The following is a 13,385-nucleotide window of genomic DNA, read 5'->3' as shown; positions in this document are numbered from 1 at the left end:
CTCCTCCGCCCTTGAGCCCCGCCCCTCCAACCGCCACCAAGACAGAACCCCACTGGTTCTCACCTACCACCCCACCAACCTCTGTATACAGCGTATCATCCACTGATGATGGATGATACTACTGATCCAAACCATGATTCAGCACCTCTGCTGCCAATTCCCGCACGTGGATTAACGACAGACAGCTTCCAAATGAAGCCTTGCAGAGAAGTCTTTGGGCTACATTTGACAGACAGACTAGTTCAGGAATCCAGCGCATCAGCTTCTTCCCTGTCTTTGAACCGGCCACCTGCGCAAGGAATGCAAATACTGTACTGCTTTTTGTGGAAGATTCAGAACGCGGTAACTACACTCTGAAACAGAATGGCATATGATCAGACCCAGCTTGGAGAAAACCTTTACAATGCTTTGCAAACTAATTTAATGGAATTGCATTACATTTCACAAAGAGAGCAGATTTGTTCGAGCGATTTCGAAGGCAGGTTTGCAGATGGGAGAGCAAGCAAGAAAGCTCCGTTCTTGCCCGTGTAAAAGGCTGCAATTGAAGAGCAAAGCAGTTCCGGCCCAGTTTCGAACTGGGGACCTTTCGCGTATTAGGCAAACGTGATGACCACTACACTACAGAAACAAGCCTCAGTCGACCGCGCTGCGGCTCTGTGACATCCAGCACTGAAAGTTGAAGCCATTCTCTGTTTCACCTTTCTTTTTCCAATAGCTCGTTGTTATCCAGGGTAATTGACATATTGAAAAAGTTAAAAAAAAAGACGTGAAATTGGAGACAAAATATAGACAAGGATGTGGTCAATGTTTGGACTGTAGAGTGAGGTGGCATAGGCTTAGACAACTTTCCCGGCAGCATAACGGCTGCGACATGATTTTATGGAAGGATTGTAAACTGAGTATTTACGTGTTTTACCCAAGCTGGGCTGAGTTGGAAACTCGAGAGCATAGGTTTAAGGTGAGTGGTCTGAAATTGACAAAGGACCTGAGGCACATTTCCCACTCACAAGGTTATGCGTGTATGGAATGAGCTACCAGAGGAAGTGGAGGAGGCTCTTGCGCTCAGAATACAATAATGATGGGTCATAAAAAGTGAATTTCGTCAATCACAGTCTCGATGAGAATATCTTTCCCTTCTGTCTCCAGGACTGAAATGATTGAAATGATAGAACACACGACATTGCACACATTTGCCAAAACGCCAAATAACGACGAGTCGAGTCAGCGCAGGACTTTGTTTCACAACAAAGATGGTATAACAGTCTGCTTTCGGCTCCAGTGACATCTCAACTTTTCTGAAAGGATACAGCAGCTCGAGCTGCTTCAGCCCGCGATCATTTTTGCTTGGGAGGCGAACACTGTTATGTAAGTACAGACACTGACACCTTTGCCTGAGTCTATATTCGCACCCACCACTATCAAGTCTTTGAGAAGCAAACCCCATCTTTTTTATTTTGACCCACATTTCAACATGCAGTAGCATTACAGTTGATCCACTGAAATTGCAGTGCAGCCATTCGAATTCTCATAACCGAGATTCAAAAACCTCCATGCCCCTGTTCAGCCCACTGTGCCATGTGACCTTTTTGCCGACTTTCATACGTATTCAGATCTGCGCCTGTAAAGTAACTGAAGCACGTACACAGGGAAAGGGTTCCGTAATCCCTCGCCTGCTTGCACAGCTGCTGGGAAATACTGGCTACAATATCAATTTCGCAGAAGATGAGGATAGCCCATTGATCCAGACATAAATCAATGGTTATCTGAATGTATCTTCTCAAAAGCTTTTCAGCTGCAAATATATATGTGTGTAAGAATGTATGTTCGCTTCTGATTTTATAAAATAACCATGAGCTGCATGAGTTCGAGGCGCACTAGGTAAAGTTGGTACTCCAAGCCTGATGTCCCATAGTTCCCTGCTCCATATCAATAAAAGCTTCTCCAGGTGCGGTTGGAGCTTACTGCCTGGTGCCCCATTGCTCCCTGCTGCTCCATGTCAATAGAAACTGCTCCATGTGAGAGTGGAGCTCCCAGTCTGATGCACCAATGCTCCCTGCTGCTCCATGTCAATAGAAGCTGCTCAAGGTGCTATTTGAGCTGAAGCCCCGGCATCTCATGCGCCGCAATACGATCATAGAAGTACCGTGCGCTCACTGATTGCATCCCTGGGGGGCACAGAGTAGTTGCACTCTTAAAATTGTATCCAAATACAGGTGTATTTTCCACAACATGAGAACCTTACCTTATTTTTAATCACCACCCAAGTATACTTTGTGAAAGACTTTCTTTCAAAATTTTTGTTTTGCATATGCCCATTGCACTCAATGCGACGTAAGATAATAGTGCTAAATGGCGGATTTTCAATAAATATTACATCATATGATTCATGCTGTGTAACTGCTATTTAGCAAGGAGAATGTATTTGAGGAAATCAGCAGTTTTGTTTCCTGTGACGGAATGAGGTTTGCATTCAGTAAATTGAACTTGTTAAATGTGTAAAATGATCACAATAGATTTCAATGTGAAAAATGTTTGACAATGTTGTTATCCAACATGAAATGAGTCGTTATCTTCTATTGGCCACACGGTTGTTAGAACTAAATACCTGTTAATGACAAGAGAATAATCGAAATTTAAGTAATTTCACATGGTTGTTCTACATTAGTCAGCGGTTATTGATCCACAGTTTCGGCCAGTCCCTGCAGGTAACATGATGTCTGCTCCAGTTGTTCATAAAGAGAGGGAGCTTGCTTCCCATTTCTTGTCTTTGTCTGCGTTTCATGTTCAGCATTCATCACTGTCAAAAACAATGAGAAAGGGAGAGAACAATGTGTAACTGTTCATGCCCATGCACAGTACCTACATTAGCAAGTTCTCTTCTGTGCATTTACAGCCAGTACTCTTTGTCCCTGAACCCTTCCTCTGCCCCTTTCTAAATATCTCCATTATTTTCTGCTGCCGGTCTGTGCTTTGGTCACAAAGAAGAAACACTTCTCCCCACTCTGCGATAGGATTCATCTGACAAAATAGTCATTTACATTCCATTGCATAAACATGCGCCTGGTCATCTCTCGTTATTTGCTTTTCCTGGATCTCATTCATTCCATAAAAGCTCACAGTAACTTGTCTTCAAAAGGAAAACCGTGTTCCTTTTCATTATTCCAAGTCAGTCTGCATTCATTACCGTTTAAGCGACAGATTAGACTAATTAATGGAGACTTTACTGCAGCGTCGATGGTGACAAATTCACCAGTCGACCTCCAATTTAGTCAAGACCCAAACAAAAATAGCGTCATGAACGACTGCACTCCATAAGCGATGAGAGTGCGATTGGACCATACGCCTGTAGAGAACAATGACTCAGTAGTTAATCACTTTAACCTGTCAGGCACCTCGTCACAGATGCTTTGCACATCTGACCATAAGTGTAACTGAGTTGAGTAAATTGTGCTTAAAAGCGGATGCTTCTCCTGGTGTTGGTGAAATGATAAATAGTGCAGTCCAGTTCCCCGAGTATGGCCTCACCTCTTCTCGATGGGGCATTCCCAATGTGGCATTCTGCTCAGATGATCTGAACAGAAATAACGAAATTCCAAAGTAACAAAGTCTGTTGAATTCAATTCTGTCAATATTTGAAGCTGATGGAATGAAAAGTCTCGTGACGGGGGCGATGTAACTCTGTCCCTGAAGAATTATTTTCCCGACTCGAGGACAGTACTCGTACTCAGTGGCAGAACTAGCACTCCCTCTCTTCTGGACAGAATTTTTTGACCTATCACTCTTATGTACAGAGCAATCAATTTCAAAATCTTAAATAACTGGAAATTGAATTGAACAATGCAAAAAACGACAGGAGCGACTTTTTACCAATAAAGTTTGTTTTGCTCAACCTTGGCCTGTGTTATTTTCCTGGGCCATGTGACACAAAGTCACTGTACGTTCACAGCAACACAGTGACAAAATGGCAGAAGGAAAATGTGTGTAGTACCACAGGGCATGCTGGGGAGCAGCAGCAGATACACAGGGAAGTGAACTTCCCACAACGGGAACACTTCCCAAATAGCGGACTGAGATGCGAAAATTCAAAGTGTTATGAAATTTTATAATTGATTCCGTAGGCACTGCGGAGATCAGTCATTGAGTTTGCTCAAAATTAAAATTAAAAGATTTCTACGGATTAGAATCAAAATTAAAAAGTTCAGGGGTTAGTTCACGGAAATATTGCAATTATATTATTAAATAATTAACTCATCTTAGTAATGAGCTTCTCATCAATTTCCTCATAGAACGTTGGAACCACTGGTAAAGGCGATCATAAATTCCAGGTAACAGCCGTGGAATCATAGATACTCGTTTTCCCATCCGTTTTGATACAACCAGGAATGTGGCGGTAAGCATTAATGCGTGGATCCAGTACAGCAGGTAATCAGTGGATGGTATCTCTGTGCCAATGTTGTAGGCTGTGTTGAGTGGAGGTTTAAATTTGGCCATCACATAGAGCAGCTTCAATTTGTCATTGTGTTGAAGTTTCAGGATGGAAGGCGATGCTGAGCAAAGCCAAGTTGATTGGAATTGAGGTACAACATTTTCTGGAAAATGACTCATTACCAACAAACAAGCTGCAAATTTTTAAAACGTGACAACATGTGTGGACAGAGAACCGAAAATAAGTTTTCAACAAATGGACGGCGTTTCCCATGCGCACTGCGTTAAATTCAGAGAAAACAAAACATGTTGACCACGTTTCGTGTTATTCAATTTGCTGTAAACTCGCAAAAGTCATTGTAATAATCAAAAATGAATTATACTGATCACATGGAACCGTTCTAATATTGCATTCAGTTCAGGTCAGAGTTTCTTTCAGCTTAAAATTGTGTGCTGTATGAAAGAACAGAGGGCTAAAAAAGACAAAAAAAGACAGCGCCAACTTTGAGAATGTAATGGATGGAGATCAGAAAGCATGAAATATACGTAACATAATGTAAACGTGGTCAAATATTTAAAGCAGGTATTATGTCTCCTAGCAACAGTCCAATTCCTTCTCATTAGGAAGTAACCTGTGTTTGCAATCTGCTAGAAGATCAATTCCATTTACAATGTTTCACGTTGAATAATATGCCATACCTTTCAAATTCATGAACATTTTATATTCCATCTTATCCAGCTGGACGTGTTCATAAAAAATCAAAAGTCTTTTTTGATAAGTCAACAAAATTCGAAATTATTACACACACTTTGACTTTCTCCCGACCTGTGTGCTTGTTCATGTGTCTTTTAAAACAATCTGGACTCAGCTTCTATCATTATCTCTGGAAATTCGTTCCGGATTTAAATAGCTCTTGAGCAGAAGAAACTCTGATCCAAGTTTTTCTGGATCAATCACTGATGATTTTGAATCTGAGACTCTATTTATTTATTTACTCGAAAGAGGGAATACCGCTGATTTAGTCACTTCAAACTTTGTGTTATGTGACAGATGTCTTTCATTTAGTACGCAAACTTGCTTGTTTTCTGGTACAGCATTTTCAAAATCATGTGAATAAAATCCATCATTCTGTCTATCATCCTCATAAAACCGGTTTGCATCATTTCTAATGTTTCTGTGCCTCAGTAAACCTCAACCCAGAGTTTCCTCATGCATTTCTATACAGGAAATTGCGGCTGTGCCCTTTCTAATGTTTTTAGTTTTTTGTTGGAGAGTGAGGACAAGGAATACAAATAATACTTGCACTGAGTTTGACCTTTAGATTTATCAGTTACACTATGAGCACTTTGCTTTGTAATATAATTTCCTTACTCATAAATCCAAACAACGTTCATTATTATTTAACCAGATCATGAACAACCTCCCCATGAAAAATTCCTTTGTACTTCCAAGGAATTTGGGAAAAATTTTGTAAGGCCAGCATCCCTAAATCCCCTTGACCTGAGTGAGACGCAGCTTTTTCTAAAAGTAACTGAGATTCAATCACATCACAGTGGGGCTGCAATCGTTTTCTGTGCAGACTGGTTGTGGACATGAAATACCCGTCACCAAAGACCACCATGGATCTAAAATCGAAACTTTCCAAAAAATAATTACCATATCTATTGTTTATTATCTTTCTATGTTCTTGTCTGGTTTGTTCGTGTGTCCCTGTATTAAATCCTACCCAATGTTTAATTTGCGAATGGAGACATTCCCTTCACCACTCATGTTTAGAAACCCCATTCGACATTGAATGATTTTCCTCATATGCTCCCGGAGGACAGTCCTCCCATTACTGGGATGAATCCAGTGAACATTCACAAAGCATCTTCAAAGCCCAGGATTCCCTTCTACGAGTTGGGGATTGATTCTGTACTGAACTCAATGTGTGTGCTCATTAAAAGCAAAACAATTGCAACAAGATTTTCAGACTCTGATTTTGCAATCTGCTTGTCCCAACAGTTGCATTCCTTATTGTCGTTTGTTTGTGGATGATAAAATTTCCTGAACCTTTCTGTTTATATTTCATATTGGCGGATGTTTCAGCAGTTAATAATAATAGTGATTTCGAGAAGCAAAAAGAGAGCACGGTAGCTGATAATGTGAAATGAGACAGCAGTAATGATTGACCTCAGAATGAAGGTGTCGCTAGTTTTCAGAGATAACAGTGTGGCTGAGTTTCGTATTTATTTTGGAGGAGGACAGGTTGGGTCTAAGATGAGCGCTTAAAACCGAAGCAAGGGGAATGGTATCAGATAGCGAAGTTAGGGTAAACTGAATTGAAGTGGAAAATTGCATCAGAGGATGGGGCTGTACAACTTCATCATGTCACTCACACTGTAACAGGCACGCAGAAGAAGCAAAACACCTTCAGTGCAGGGGCAATGACAGGTCCAGTGCGAAAGAAACAAAGCGAGACACTAAGATGGAATGCAACAATTTATGTGAAATGTTTCGCAATATATCCTTTGTTAAATGCTGACTTCCCTCTCGTTGGAAAATGGAGTTTCTTGCAGTGTAACGGCGATATTTGCCTTACTACAACACAAGGCCAAGAGACAAGGACACATTTGTAACAGTGTGGCCTTGTGAAAGCAAGCTCGGCACATCTACCGGAATTCAAGACTTCAAAGATCTCCTCTGAGCTGTCCAACGTATTTGCTGCTCCTGTATTCAGATCTCAATTGCTTTACCTTGTGTCTTCCTCTGCTCCCTCTTTCCCGTAAACACTTCAAATGTGAACAAATCACCGGTATTTCCACTTTTCCTCATTGTTCGTAACTCCCGTGCTGACAAAACGTACAAGTAACCAAGTTGCCTTCTCTGGCTCTCACTCTGGTACATTCTGAATAGAGAAGTGCACTGTGTCTGATGGCAGGACACCCTGCAGGATTTTCAGACAGCGCCATCCTCCCTGTGACATGTACCTGCTGGACAATATTCTGCTGTGTAGATGTGTCCTGGCTTTATCAATATCACCGTCATCTAACTCCCTGCATTTTGTTGGTCGAATTGTGATTATACACAGGATCACAAATGTGTCACAAACCACCTTAGCTGTGCTGGCTCTCCACAGAGATAAATGTACTTCTCTGTTGGTATAATTCTCTTGCCTACTCCCTGAAACTCTGTCAACATTAACATCCAATTTGTTTTTAATAACTCGATTGAAACTGTGTCTTTGTCAATTTCAGGCAGTGGTTTACAGACCCTAACCACTCCCTATGTACCTTTTTCCTTCTTTTACGAATGGCTTTTAAACTACCGAATCATTCTAGATCCTTTCAGGCGTGGGGAGCATTCTGTTCCGTATTTCCTCTGTCTAATCCACTCATGTCTTGGAAAGGTTCAACAAGGCCAGTTTACGGCCTTCTCCTCTCCAGGGAGAACTGCCCCAACTTTCCAAATGACCTTTATTGTTGCCATTCCTCATAAACCACACCATTCCCATCAACCTGTTCAGCACTGTTTCCAATTATTTCACGTTCCCATTTCCTAAAGATCAACATTCAGGACTGTGCAAACATCCAGATGGTGGATTTATTCAGAGAGAGATTGTGTGTGTGAGCATCGTGAAACATTTGTTTCGCTTTCACCACGTATGTTACTGTGTCATGCCCACTACAATCACACTTCTGACCACAAAGCACAAAGTTATTTCAAGGGGTGCAACTTCATAATTTGCACCTTTTTATCAAACAGTTGATAGGGCGACTGGGTAAAAGTGCAATCAAACAACCAAGGCTCGAAGGCGACTTGAAGTAACAATTCTCACATGCCAGTATGAGCACAAGCTATGAAGTGAAGATCATAACCCCAAACACTCTTGCATTTCCAACACTAAACCAGCTGAGAGTCACTCAGATCCAACTACATCCCACTTTGCTCTCGGATTTCGAAGCAGCAAAGAGTTTCAAGAATATCACCTACTCATTCCCTCTCCTTGTTCACGGGACAGTGCTGTTTATCCCTTCCGCTTGGACTGAGCTGTGTCCATCGGCAGGTAATTCATCTATTTCCATCCACCTGCAGGCAGTGAGGGGAGGTAAGCACGAATACGCTCTAAAGCTCTCTCTCATCGGCACAGCCAAGTCCCTCTGGTGCTGGAAATCAGCAAGTTTGTTTGGGAACTTCCTCCAAATATCATTTATCTAAGAGAGTGACAAATGTATTGAGATAGTGGGAAATAGAGAACTGTACTCCGGATACTCTTTCCTCAGGTAAATTCATGTGAATGCATTTTTGCGCAGCCTGTGTGGTTTTCAGAATCCATCTTCACATAAAATCCTGCAGGACAGCTTTTCTAATAGGGACATCTGTTTCTTTGCTGCAGTCGGGCAGCAGTTAGCATCTGAGACACAACTGTCCGAGATGAAGAGAATCTGAGTAAAACCCTCACTCACTGAGAGCCATTCCCACAGCTCAGAACTGCAGGACTGCAGATAATCTGCAGAAGGATCCTAAGGAAGGGCTTATGCCCGAAACATCGATTCTCCTGCTCCTTGGATGCTGCCTGACCTGCTGCGCTTTTCCAGCAACACATTTTCAGTGCAGATAATCTAACGCGGAAGGAGGGTTAAAGATGAGACATTGTTTCACCCTCAGCCACTCTGTCCCAGAGACAGAAGGAGGGACAGCATCAAGATGTGGCATCACTCACGCGCCTGCAGAAGCCGTTCAGCCCATCGAGTCCACTGCAACTCTGGGTCGCTTGTATATCTCTGTGGTTATTCATAATTGGTGATGTATGTCCTAATAATGCGGAACTGTGTCTGTGTCGTAATGCTGTCTCCAACAAGATGATCCAATTGCCATTTATGGCTTTTCATTTCACAGGGAGGGCACCGCTGTGTGAAACAGTGGGGGACCAAATGCAGGTCGTCATGCGCATAGCGCACTCTGCAATTGATATATCTTACCTACACCAGTTTATTCCCCACTCTGGCAAGTGATTTCGGAAATCAGATCAGAGAAGACAGATAGAGAACAGGAAAAGAGCTTCCAGACATTCACAAGTGTGTTTCCCCACCTGTGTAAATTTGGCGGGTATATGAGTTCGAGGTATTCATTTCAGATACATTGACAGGAAGGAAGTGGAAATTGAAACAACAAGCAGTACGTTGAATGGAGCTATGTTGTAGAGGAACACTGGCGGGGCAGTACACACACTGAAACCTGGAATTGTCAACGAGCAGAGGACGTTTTCAATCCATTAATTTCTGGGTTATGAGCCCAGTACGCTCCCGCTGGGTCGCTCTGTTCGGGCTGACTACAGCAGTTTCCGTCGGTCTTCAGTTTTTAATCTGGCGTGTGGCATGTGCCTCAGAGGATGATTTCAAGAAGGTCTTCACTATTATTATGTGATACACTGTGGCGCGTATGTGTCCCGGTTGTGTCAACATAACCTTTGAGTAACTTCCCACATTCTGTCGGTTTAACTGTGATTTCACTTAGAATCACGAAATAGTGCAAATGGAGGCCATACAGCCCACCTTCGTTGTGCTGGCACCAAACAAAGAGGAAATATCTGTGGCATTCGATTGATTGATTATATTTGATTGATTGGTTGTCACATTTACCTGGGTGCAGTGAAAACCTTTGCAATTGGTAAAGGCAGATCACAGTAATCAAGGAGATGCAGAACACAGCGTGAGAAAAACAAGGCATTCAGGTTACTCCGCACAGGACGTGCGCTCGGCAAGATCCACATTAACTGGATCAGCATCATTTGAAGTGGAGAATACATTTCTCAGTCTAGTAAAGGCATACAAGAAGCTGCTGGTGTCTGTCTTGATGATTCGGTATCTTGATCTGACCTCGCTCTCATCGAAATCATACTTTCCGAGTCAAAAATGGGACCGGATGCAAAACTCCAGGGCTCAAGTGTAACTTCTCGCATTTATATCACCACCTGACGCGAAATCACACCCAAAACCAACGAGCCAGAAACCCCGCCTTAAGCGTGACCTAAAATCAGGTGAGTCTCTTTGTTTCGGAGTCAACGTAGCACTGAGTTTTCATAATAGCTCCTTGCCATTCTGACTACCGTTTCCCAGGAGGCTGCGCTAGCCCTTCCCCCGCTGGCAACTGGACGAACACATCTTCTATTGGCAATCGGTGTTGTGGGAGAACAAGGTGAATGCGCTCTTCAGCTCCCTATCAAACACGGGCTTCTGCAGCGGGGCAGGTGGCCAGTGGGAGTGGGAGTTATGGAAATTCTGGAAAGCTGTGCCAAAGGGAGATGTTGCGTGCACAGGAACTCATTTTCCTTTGGGAACCTTGTCCAAATAATTCCATCTGAGAAAGACAGAAAAGTGCAGAAATGCTGGGAAAGAGAGAATCTCTCCCAGTAATCGGTAACAGTGTCTGTGTACTTCTCGAATTCACAGCGAAGGCTCTGCTATCTGAATCAGCATGCGATGTTATTGAAGAGAGCCCTGTCGCTCAGACACACTGCACCTGATGTGTCCAAACTTTACCACGTTACCCCCAGCTCAGAGAAGAGTTTTCACAGCTCACATCATCCCAGAGTGACAGAGAAGAGAAGAAAGCGATTCAGACCAGAAGCTTATCACCTGCTGGAGAGAAAAAGGATTTGGGAGAGCAGACAGTCTCGATTAGCGCATGTTTCCATCATTTACAATCTTGGTCTGTGTGACAACAAAAGTAGGAACAAGGAACTGTTTATCTTGCTTCTTAAAACAGGCGTGAAAATGTTGCAGAGCATAGATGCATCTACCTGGTGTTTGTGAAATGATGAACAGCAGAGTACAGTGCACAGAGTATGGTCTGACCACTGTTTTATGGGACCAGCACTCTCCAACTGTGACCCTTTGCTCACATGATTTAAACACAAACAAATAAATGACAGTGACAAAACTTGTTGAATCAGATTCTGTGAGGAATTGAAGGCAATGGAATGATATCCCCTTGAATGCGGGGATGTTGCATTATCTTTGAGGGAATTGTTTTCCAAACTCGAGGAGAGTGCGCAGTGCTGCTTCCATTGATCAATACCAGGATAGATAGATTGAATCAGCGTCGGATGTTATTGTAAGGCGCCCTGTTGCTTAGACACACTACACCTTTTGTACAATGGTGCAAAAGCACGGAACTTTTGCATTGAGGGGATAACTTCAAAATCGTTAATGAGGCAAAATGCACAAATGTGCGAAACAACACAGCAACCACAGAAACTGGTATTACATAACGGAGTGAACTCCTCTGCTAATGTAAACAAACAAAACAGAAAGGATTCATCCCGTGCTGTATTCTGTTAAAATTCAAGAGGCAAAGAACTATAGCAAAAAAATTAGTATTTAAAGTTAAAAATAACAACTTTATTACTTTTTTATATTATACAGCGAATAATTAACTTACAGCTACTTACACGTCCTTTCTCTAAACCTGTCTTTAAACTTCTGCTCTACACTACTGGTCTGAAAAGCCTTCCCCATCCCCGAACCCATTAATATTTACAAAAAATATTCAAATTTAAAAACCAGCCGGTTGTCGAATCTTCTCGTTGTGTCTTCCTCTGTAGATTTTCTCTCCAGTTCGGTTTCGGTGCTTTTTTCTATGCAATCTCTTTCTGCAGTTAGTCACCTCTCGGAGATCTTACTAGCATCCGACATCTGTTGGAATTTTTGCTGCTCTCTTTGCTGTTCTTTGCCGCTCTGGGTAACTGTTCAACATGTCTGATATTTGTTCCATAAATCATCGGCTCGTCTCACTGATTTTAACATTGTTAAAATACCATATTCAAACTTGATTGGGGCATAATTTAAACTGATTAGGCGAATGCGAATTTGTTTTTTTATCAATGTAACAAAGCTGTTAGTTGTTTCGACCAAATGTTATGTTGTTACTTTGTTTTGGACTCCTTGTGCTCGCCAGCCATTTCAGCACCCTTTAAGGTACATTACACCCACAACTTCATAACACTGGTATTTGCCAAGACAGTCTATTTCGCTCAACATCGCCCTCTGTCAATCTCATGAGCCTGAGATTTGAACCATCTCTGGTCTATGTTAATCAAAACTACCCTGATTTCATAACCTCACATTTAAGACGCCCCCTTATGTATGTCTTTATAATATTAATTGATTCCTCACTGTGCTACTTCAGCATACGTTGAGAAGAAACTAAAATGAGTACAACTTTCACATATGTGACTGCGATTTGAACCAATGTTGCTGCGGCCAATTGATTCAGCTATAAGTGAAATAGCTCACATCTTTCCTGTACCGGTAATGAGATTGCAAAGCATAGTGGTAAGTTTTCATGAGTTGAATTAGACCAAACATCATTTCTCAGGACGAAACTTACTGGGAGATAAAGACATGATGAAATACACGGGGGTTGAGGTTGGAATATGGTTAGGAAGGATATGGTGAGAGTTCCCTTAATGCAAAATCGTTCGAGACGACGGAAATGAGATTTACTGGGAGATAAAGCCAAGAGAAAAGAAATCAAGGAGTTTAATGGGATGGTGGAATAGATGTAGAATAAGCGGAACAAATCAGGAATGACTGAATTTTGTCCAACCGGAGGATTTTCAGCTTATGTGAGGTTGGTAAGGGTAAATAGGAGGAAATCCTATCGCTGAGATGAGTGTATAACTAAAGATTAGAGCTTCAAAATCGGCGAGGGATGACAAAGAAGTTTACAGCAGGTACTTTTTATTCTGATAGTTATTGAAATCGGAGATGATTTTTTTCCCAAAGAAAACAAATTAGAAGCTGATTCCAGAATATTTGAAAAACCACATGCAGGCACACAAGAATCGAATTTAACAGGGACAGGGATTCTGGGCTGCCTGGATGGGGATACAAAAGTGGCACACTCACGAATTCTTTAGCGTTCATTGGAAAGAAATTGTATAACATCTGTAAATGAAGAAATTTAGTATAAGAAG

The 13,385-nt window shown here is 42.0% G+C and overlaps 1 non-coding gene across 1 annotated transcript; it reads right to left on the bottom strand.

Annotated features, from left to right (window-relative positions):
- Nucleotides 1-555: 555 nt before the first annotated feature.
- On the bottom strand, nucleotides 556-628 carry trnai-aau (transfer RNA isoleucine (anticodon AAU)). Its single transcript has one exon. It is a non-coding gene; the product is annotated as a tRNA-Ile (tRNA).
- Between the last annotated feature and the right edge of the window lie 12,757 nt (nucleotides 629-13,385).

This window comes from Hemiscyllium ocellatum, chromosome 29, assembly GCF_020745735.1.
Source record: "Hemiscyllium ocellatum isolate sHemOce1 chromosome 29, sHemOce1.pat.X.cur, whole genome shotgun sequence".
NCBI lineage: Eukaryota > Metazoa > Chordata > Chondrichthyes > Orectolobiformes > Hemiscylliidae > Hemiscyllium > Hemiscyllium ocellatum.
Note: the sequence above shows the minus strand (reverse complement) of the source record. Positions and strands in the feature narration are given on the sequence as shown.